Source organism: Sparus aurata, chromosome 8 (assembly GCF_900880675.1).
Source record: "Sparus aurata chromosome 8, fSpaAur1.1, whole genome shotgun sequence".
In the NCBI taxonomy this organism is placed as follows: domain Eukaryota; kingdom Metazoa; phylum Chordata; class Actinopteri; order Spariformes; family Sparidae; genus Sparus; species Sparus aurata.
Genome location: NC_044194.1, coordinates 6627989 through 6633988, shown reverse-complemented (window position 1 = coordinate 6633988; position 6000 = coordinate 6627989). Strand labels below are relative to the sequence as shown.

Here is a 6000-nt window from a genome sequence, read left to right as displayed (position 1 = left end):
TGTTTCCCAGGAGAAACCATTGAGAAACAGGAGAAATCAGCCACAGCCTCACTTTGGTCTCACATAGATCTCGTAGTTGTCTAGGAGAAATGAATGAGACACTACTGAGATCTCTTTTCCAATTTTCGTTTCCTCTGGGTTGTTAAAGCAATATTATGTAGTAATTTGTATTTTGCGCGATTTGAGATCGCCCACAGTTTGCGAGTGCAAGCAAAACTCAGCACGCCGTAACTGCATCACGTCTAATAAACTCCTGTCTTGAAGTCAACGTGCACTTTCACTGGTCACTGAAATATACATTTTCAAATCTGATTAAAAAAAATGTAATTAATAAAGAATTAAGCCTCCTGTATGTATGTTTTAGACCCAGCAGATTTGGCCACATTTTCAGAAGTTATGAAAGTTATGAAGATAAATTCATTATCGAACCAAACTTCACTGTCCCCTAGAAAATGTGTGCTTTTCTAGAAAACACAGTTCTGTGTGATTTTTGTTCATTTTCGTAACCATAGCAACGTAGTAGCAGTGCATGCTGGGAGACGGACAGGAAGTGAATTCACCACGCGGCCATCAGATGCAGTTGTGTGAGCACAAGTTAGTTAGCAGGCTATTCTTCCTCCCTCTTTGCTGAGGCAGCGTCTGTGAGTATTAATCATCCAGTAACATAAAGATATAAAGCGATTTGAGTCTATGTGAATATTGAGACTGCTAAGATGCTGATTGTGTTGCAAAGCTAAGCTAGCTCTGTATTTTGCTGCCGCTGGGATAGCTAAGCCAGGCTGTGTACCAGATACTGCTGTGATGTTCGGATACATTTTGTTGTATTGTGTTATTAGTTTCACAAGATTCCAGTAAACTTCATGGAAAGTAATCATCTGTGTGTTTAAACTGAAATGGAAACTTAGCCCATGACATTCATGAATGTGATTTTATGACAGGGTAGCACTTGTTCCACTCGTTCCAGCACAGAAAGCAGGAGTTGTAGAAATCACTGGAACTGAGGACTGCTGTGATACACATGTTCTTCACGAGTGGATGTAAACATTTGACTTCTGAGCTGCTAAAAAGTTGATAAAAGTAAAATAACTCGTTGCCCCTGTGACTGTTCCCATGATTCTCTTCACTTCAGGCAGGAGCAGCTTCTTTCCTTGTCAGCGTCAACCACGCGGGAACACGGCGACCTCCCTCGAAAGGCGTCGTTTGTCTTTGAGGAACACTGCTTTGCTTCGACAAGTTGAGCCTGGCTGCTTGTGCTAACCTGCTGGTGAATGAACGTCAAGGCGAAGGTACAACGGGTGTCCTCCACGGGTCCTCTTCTGCTCGTCACATTACGGCACCCGCTCGTCTGCTGCAGCTCCTCCCGCCGGCTGCATTCGGTTCGTGTTAATTGCGAAGTCGTGTCTTGTAGCGTCTGATCTCATTTCATTTGTTGCACAAATTAGTATCCGAGGTCTCAGGACATGTCACTATTTTCATTAAGGCGGGAGCAGAGGCCAATGTGGTCCATAACAATGTGGTAGAGGAGCATGTTATTGTATTTTGTAGGCCTGTTGAACCCTTTGTAGAGCACTCATGTGCCAGAGGGAGTCACACCCCAGGCTCATTTTAACATTATCCTACTACACTCGCAATATTCTCCTCATATTAGCCATGTTCACTTATTGTTTGTTTTCCAGATTCCTGACAACAGAAGTTGTGAATAATCCACTTTTAAGCAAATACAACTGTGTTTTTCATTTCGCAGCATTGAAGTTTGTGATGCGTGTATTCGGGCCCCGCTCAAGCAAAAAGCTCTCAGGCTGTCAGCCCGCAGAATTAACGCCAAAGGTATTAATAGACGAAGTTAGAGCACGTTTAAGGAACATTTTTATTAATCTGCATAAGACTTACTGCGCGAGGACTCAAGGCTGCTCGTGCGGCCTCTAAATCTCTTGGCGGCGGTGAGGGCGGGTGGCTGGAGGATCACAGATTTATCGATTGGCTGCTGTAGAGATGCACCTTCCCATATCCATATAAGCTGGAATATTATTGAGGGCCATTAATCATCCTGACAGGAACAAATTGCAGCCGGGCATCCTTTACTTACAACTGAGAAAGAGAAAGAAATCGCTCTGGGCGGGGGTCTGAGGGGACTATTGCGTGCGTCCGAAACATCCGAAACGTGCTGCCGGGGCACCGCGTGGAATCTGACGTGACACGGTGTCAGCTCTCTTTGACATCACGGTGCTTCAAATTTTAATCTGAACCCCCCCCCCCATTCGATCAACTACACCGCTGTCAGCTGTCTGTTGATGAGATCAAACGTAATTTATAATAAATAAATGCCCGTCATCATTAATTTGCCTGGAATAATCCGGGTTTTTATTTTGGGAAAAAAAAAAAAAAAAAAGAAAAACCTCCCTGAAAACATCGCTTTGCAACTCCTTTAAGAAATAACACTAAGACAAAACTTTGGAGCATATTTATGCACGGCGCCGTGCGGCAACATCTTTTGAGGTGTTGTCAGTATTGCTAAGCTTAAAAAACTCTTAACTTTTTTTTTCCCCCCCCCCCCTCTCTCCTCTCTGTAGAACACACAGCGGATGATTTGTGTTGTTTTGCCAGCAGCACACTCTGCTCCAGATTTTTTTTATTTTTTTTTTATTTGCCTGCGCCGTGATAGAAACTACAGCGCGCTACACCGATTCTTTTGTTGTACATTAAATTGAATTTTTCCCCCCCCCCCCCCCCGCTTGTTCAATCGACTCTTCTGACATTTAACATTTGTTTTTGATCTCGCGGCAGACTCCCGCACTTGTTTACGCGCCCGCTCGCTGATTTCTCCGAGAGATATGGATCACGGAAGGTGTCTCGTCAGCGTTTTTGGAAGCGTCCTCCGCCCTCGTTCTTCAAGCCAGTTTACCCCACCCTCACGTTTCTTTTTCCTCGCAAATGCTAGTTACTGAAGGCCCTGTGCGTCATTCCTGTATCTCTTCCCCCCCCCTCTCGTCTTCGAGAGGTACTGTCCAGCGTGTGATAATTTTATGCAGGGTAAACACAGAGTTTGGGCTATATATGTGAGGAAATTGGTGTGAAATCAACATATCTGCGAACACGACTCCCCCGGAGCCTTTCTGTGATCAATTATTTATGTACTGTGGAGAGCCAAGAAACTATATTTAAAGATCAACTTCTCTGCAATCCCAGTTATTTTATCTTTAAAAGGAAATGGGGTGTATTGAGTATTTATGTTGATGCCCGGGATGAATGTCAAACCAGAGATGAAAAGTATATAATAAAAAAAAAAAAAAAGGAAAAAGAAGCCTGAGAGAGTTGTTGGGGATGCGAGTTAATGTAGTGCCGTGCTGACGGAGCATGTTGGGTGTGCGTGTGTGCTCCTGCTGCTGAACTCGTCTTCTGCCTCCTGTCATTCAGCTGCTGCCGTTGGACCCCGGTAATCTAAAGGGATCCATCCGCGGCTCTGGAAGCCAATCAAGGATCTCCATAACTCGATTAGAGCAACCTTGCAACCAATAGTAATAAATTAGAGAAAGTGCAGATGCAGCTCTTCGCGCTGCGTGTTTACTGTATGTGAAACTGATAAAACAGCCTACAGCAGAAGATGCAGAGCCATTTGGCGTGAGTTTGGGCTTTCTGTGGTGATTTTGAAAGTCTTTCTTTGAGGTTAACGACTTCCGCGACTTGGAAAAAAAAAAACGTGTTGATGGATCGGCTCTGTTAGCAATCCAGGGAATGTATGTAAAAAAAAAATCATCCTGGAAAGCCTCTCCCAGTCCAGCCCAAAGTTAACTCAAAGCTGTTGTTGAAAGTTGGAGTGCAGACTTTGGCGTCGGCTCCTTTTAGAAAAAGGTCGTACGCTGGATTTTGGGTCCCAAAGCTGTCAGAAGCTCTGCAGATGATGTATAACCGCCTCTATCAGCTGGAAAACACAACATACATACAGCCTTACATGGTCCAAGTTCACATTAGATAACAGAATCACTGAAAAATACCACTTTTTTTCCGGGGAAATATTGAGGCACCTGGTAAAAAAAAACACCATTTTGGGATCCAAAAAAAAAAAAAACCCTGCCTGAGATTAACAAGGGAAAAAACTCATCGTAGTTCTTTACTTACACAAACTTTATGCTTATAAAATAGTCAAACAAGTGCTGAGTTGGAAACACAGCCTATTCATAGACCAGTACTCATAAATAAAAAATAAAAAATGTGTATAAGTAAAAATTCAGGGCTTTAAAAACTGATTTAAACTATATACAACTGGAACTGAAATCTGATTGGCTACATGACTCATCAGTCATCTGGATGCAGGTGTGTACGTGACTCAGGAGAGAGGAGGAGGAAGGGTCAGCTGTCTGCACAATCACTCATTTGGCTGTTGTAGGCTCTACGGCAGGCACAGAGGCTCAAATCTGCTCTAATGAACTGTAGTAGTTTAGTTTCAGATACTTTAAGGGTGAGTCTGGAAAACTTCCCACTTGCCGGTTTGTCTGCCGATCGTACCTCACTGATTCATCTTGTGATCGTTTCCCGTGAATCAAAGCTTCCTCACAGTGTAGGCCGCACAGCTTAACATTAAACACGCGAGACGTCTGTTGGAATGTGTACGAGGAACATGAATTCAGGGCGGTACAAAGGATTCTGTCATTGTTTCTTCTGGAGTATACAGAATATTTTGATAATACATAAACACCCCGCCTACACTGAGCCACCTGCTTGTGTGTTGTCGGCGTTAATCCACGGGCTCTTCCTCTTATTTCTCCCATTTGTCTAATATTTTAAAACTAATCACGGGCGGCTCTGGTGCCATGTTTCTTAATTCATTCGCTGGACTTGTGCTCGCTGGCAAAATTCATTTATGGCATACTTTCCACAGCCTGCTGAAAACTTCTCCATTTGCTCTTATGTAAGCCTGCAGTGTGTGTGTGTGTGTGTGTGTGTTTCAGATGACAGCATGATAGACAATACAGGCAAACTGAAAAGACAGAATAAGACAGGTGTGTGTGTGTGTGTGTGTGTGTGTGTGTCACTCAGAGGATAAAAATAATGTGCAAATTGCAGAAGAAAATGCTTTAAGGTATTGCTCCCCTCTGTAGATAAACCAGTTGCACTTTTGAACGACAAGACACGCAGTGTGTGTCGTGAACACTGGGGGATATATGATGTAATATATTAAAAGACTAGAGCCCCACAGAGTGACATACATGTCTGATGTGAAGCTGGAGGATAAAAACAATACAGAAATGCAAGTGTGTTTGCTTTCCCAGGGACGGCTGCCAGAGTACAGTACTCAGGGTTTTAATTGAAATTCCCCGCCGGCTATATCCAATACGAACGCGGCCAACTAACATGGTGACCAATATGAACCTGCTTAATATCTCATAGTGTTGCCCCTTGTGAGAATGTTGGCATGCTGATGTAAGCATTTAACTCCAGGTAGAAAAAAAGAAAAGAAAGTAAGCCGTACTCAGCAGAACAGCTGAACATAACTATAACTCCAGATGAGTTTAATTACAGAATCACATGTGAAAAAAAAGAAAATTAACCAGATGTTATGTTGTTGTTTCAGTGCCCGACTTCCTGTCTGCTTCATGCTGAATTGGCTGAATTGACATGCTGTGCTCTGGCATCCAGTAGAAATAGAAGCCTTGCCTATCTGCAGCTGAAGGCGGCCGGAGCTGCTATGGAGTAGATACGCAATGGAAAGGAGCCAGTGGAAGTACCTATAAGCTTCGCCGTCGTGGCGGAGATGAACCTGGTGGAATTTGAGGGCAAGTCTTCAGCAGTGATGGCAGCGAGAGTCTCTGTATCTGGAAACGGTTTGGCTCTAACATTAGAAAATATGAAATTTTAAACTCTTACCACTGAAAAATCCACTATTGCTTATGCTCTAGGCCAGTGGAAAAAATACATTATTTTATTTCTGTTATATTGACGATCACACACAAAACGGATTCTCTTTTAACATCATCCGTCTGTTCCTCTTGGCGCGCCTGACAC

At 43.4% G+C, this 6000-nt stretch overlaps 1 long non-coding RNA gene across 1 annotated transcript in view; it reads left to right on the top strand.

Moving 5' to 3' along the window:
* Positions 1 to 540: 540 nt before the first annotated feature.
* LOC115587089 (uncharacterized) overlaps positions 541 to 6000 on the top strand; it is a 65240-nt gene continuing 59780 nt past the window's right edge. The window contains exons 1-2 of the long non-coding RNA XR_003984961.1: positions 541 to 641; positions 1130 to 1286. This is a non-coding gene — a long non-coding RNA (uncharacterized LOC115587089). The remainder of the gene's footprint in view (positions 642 to 1129; positions 1287 to 6000) is intronic.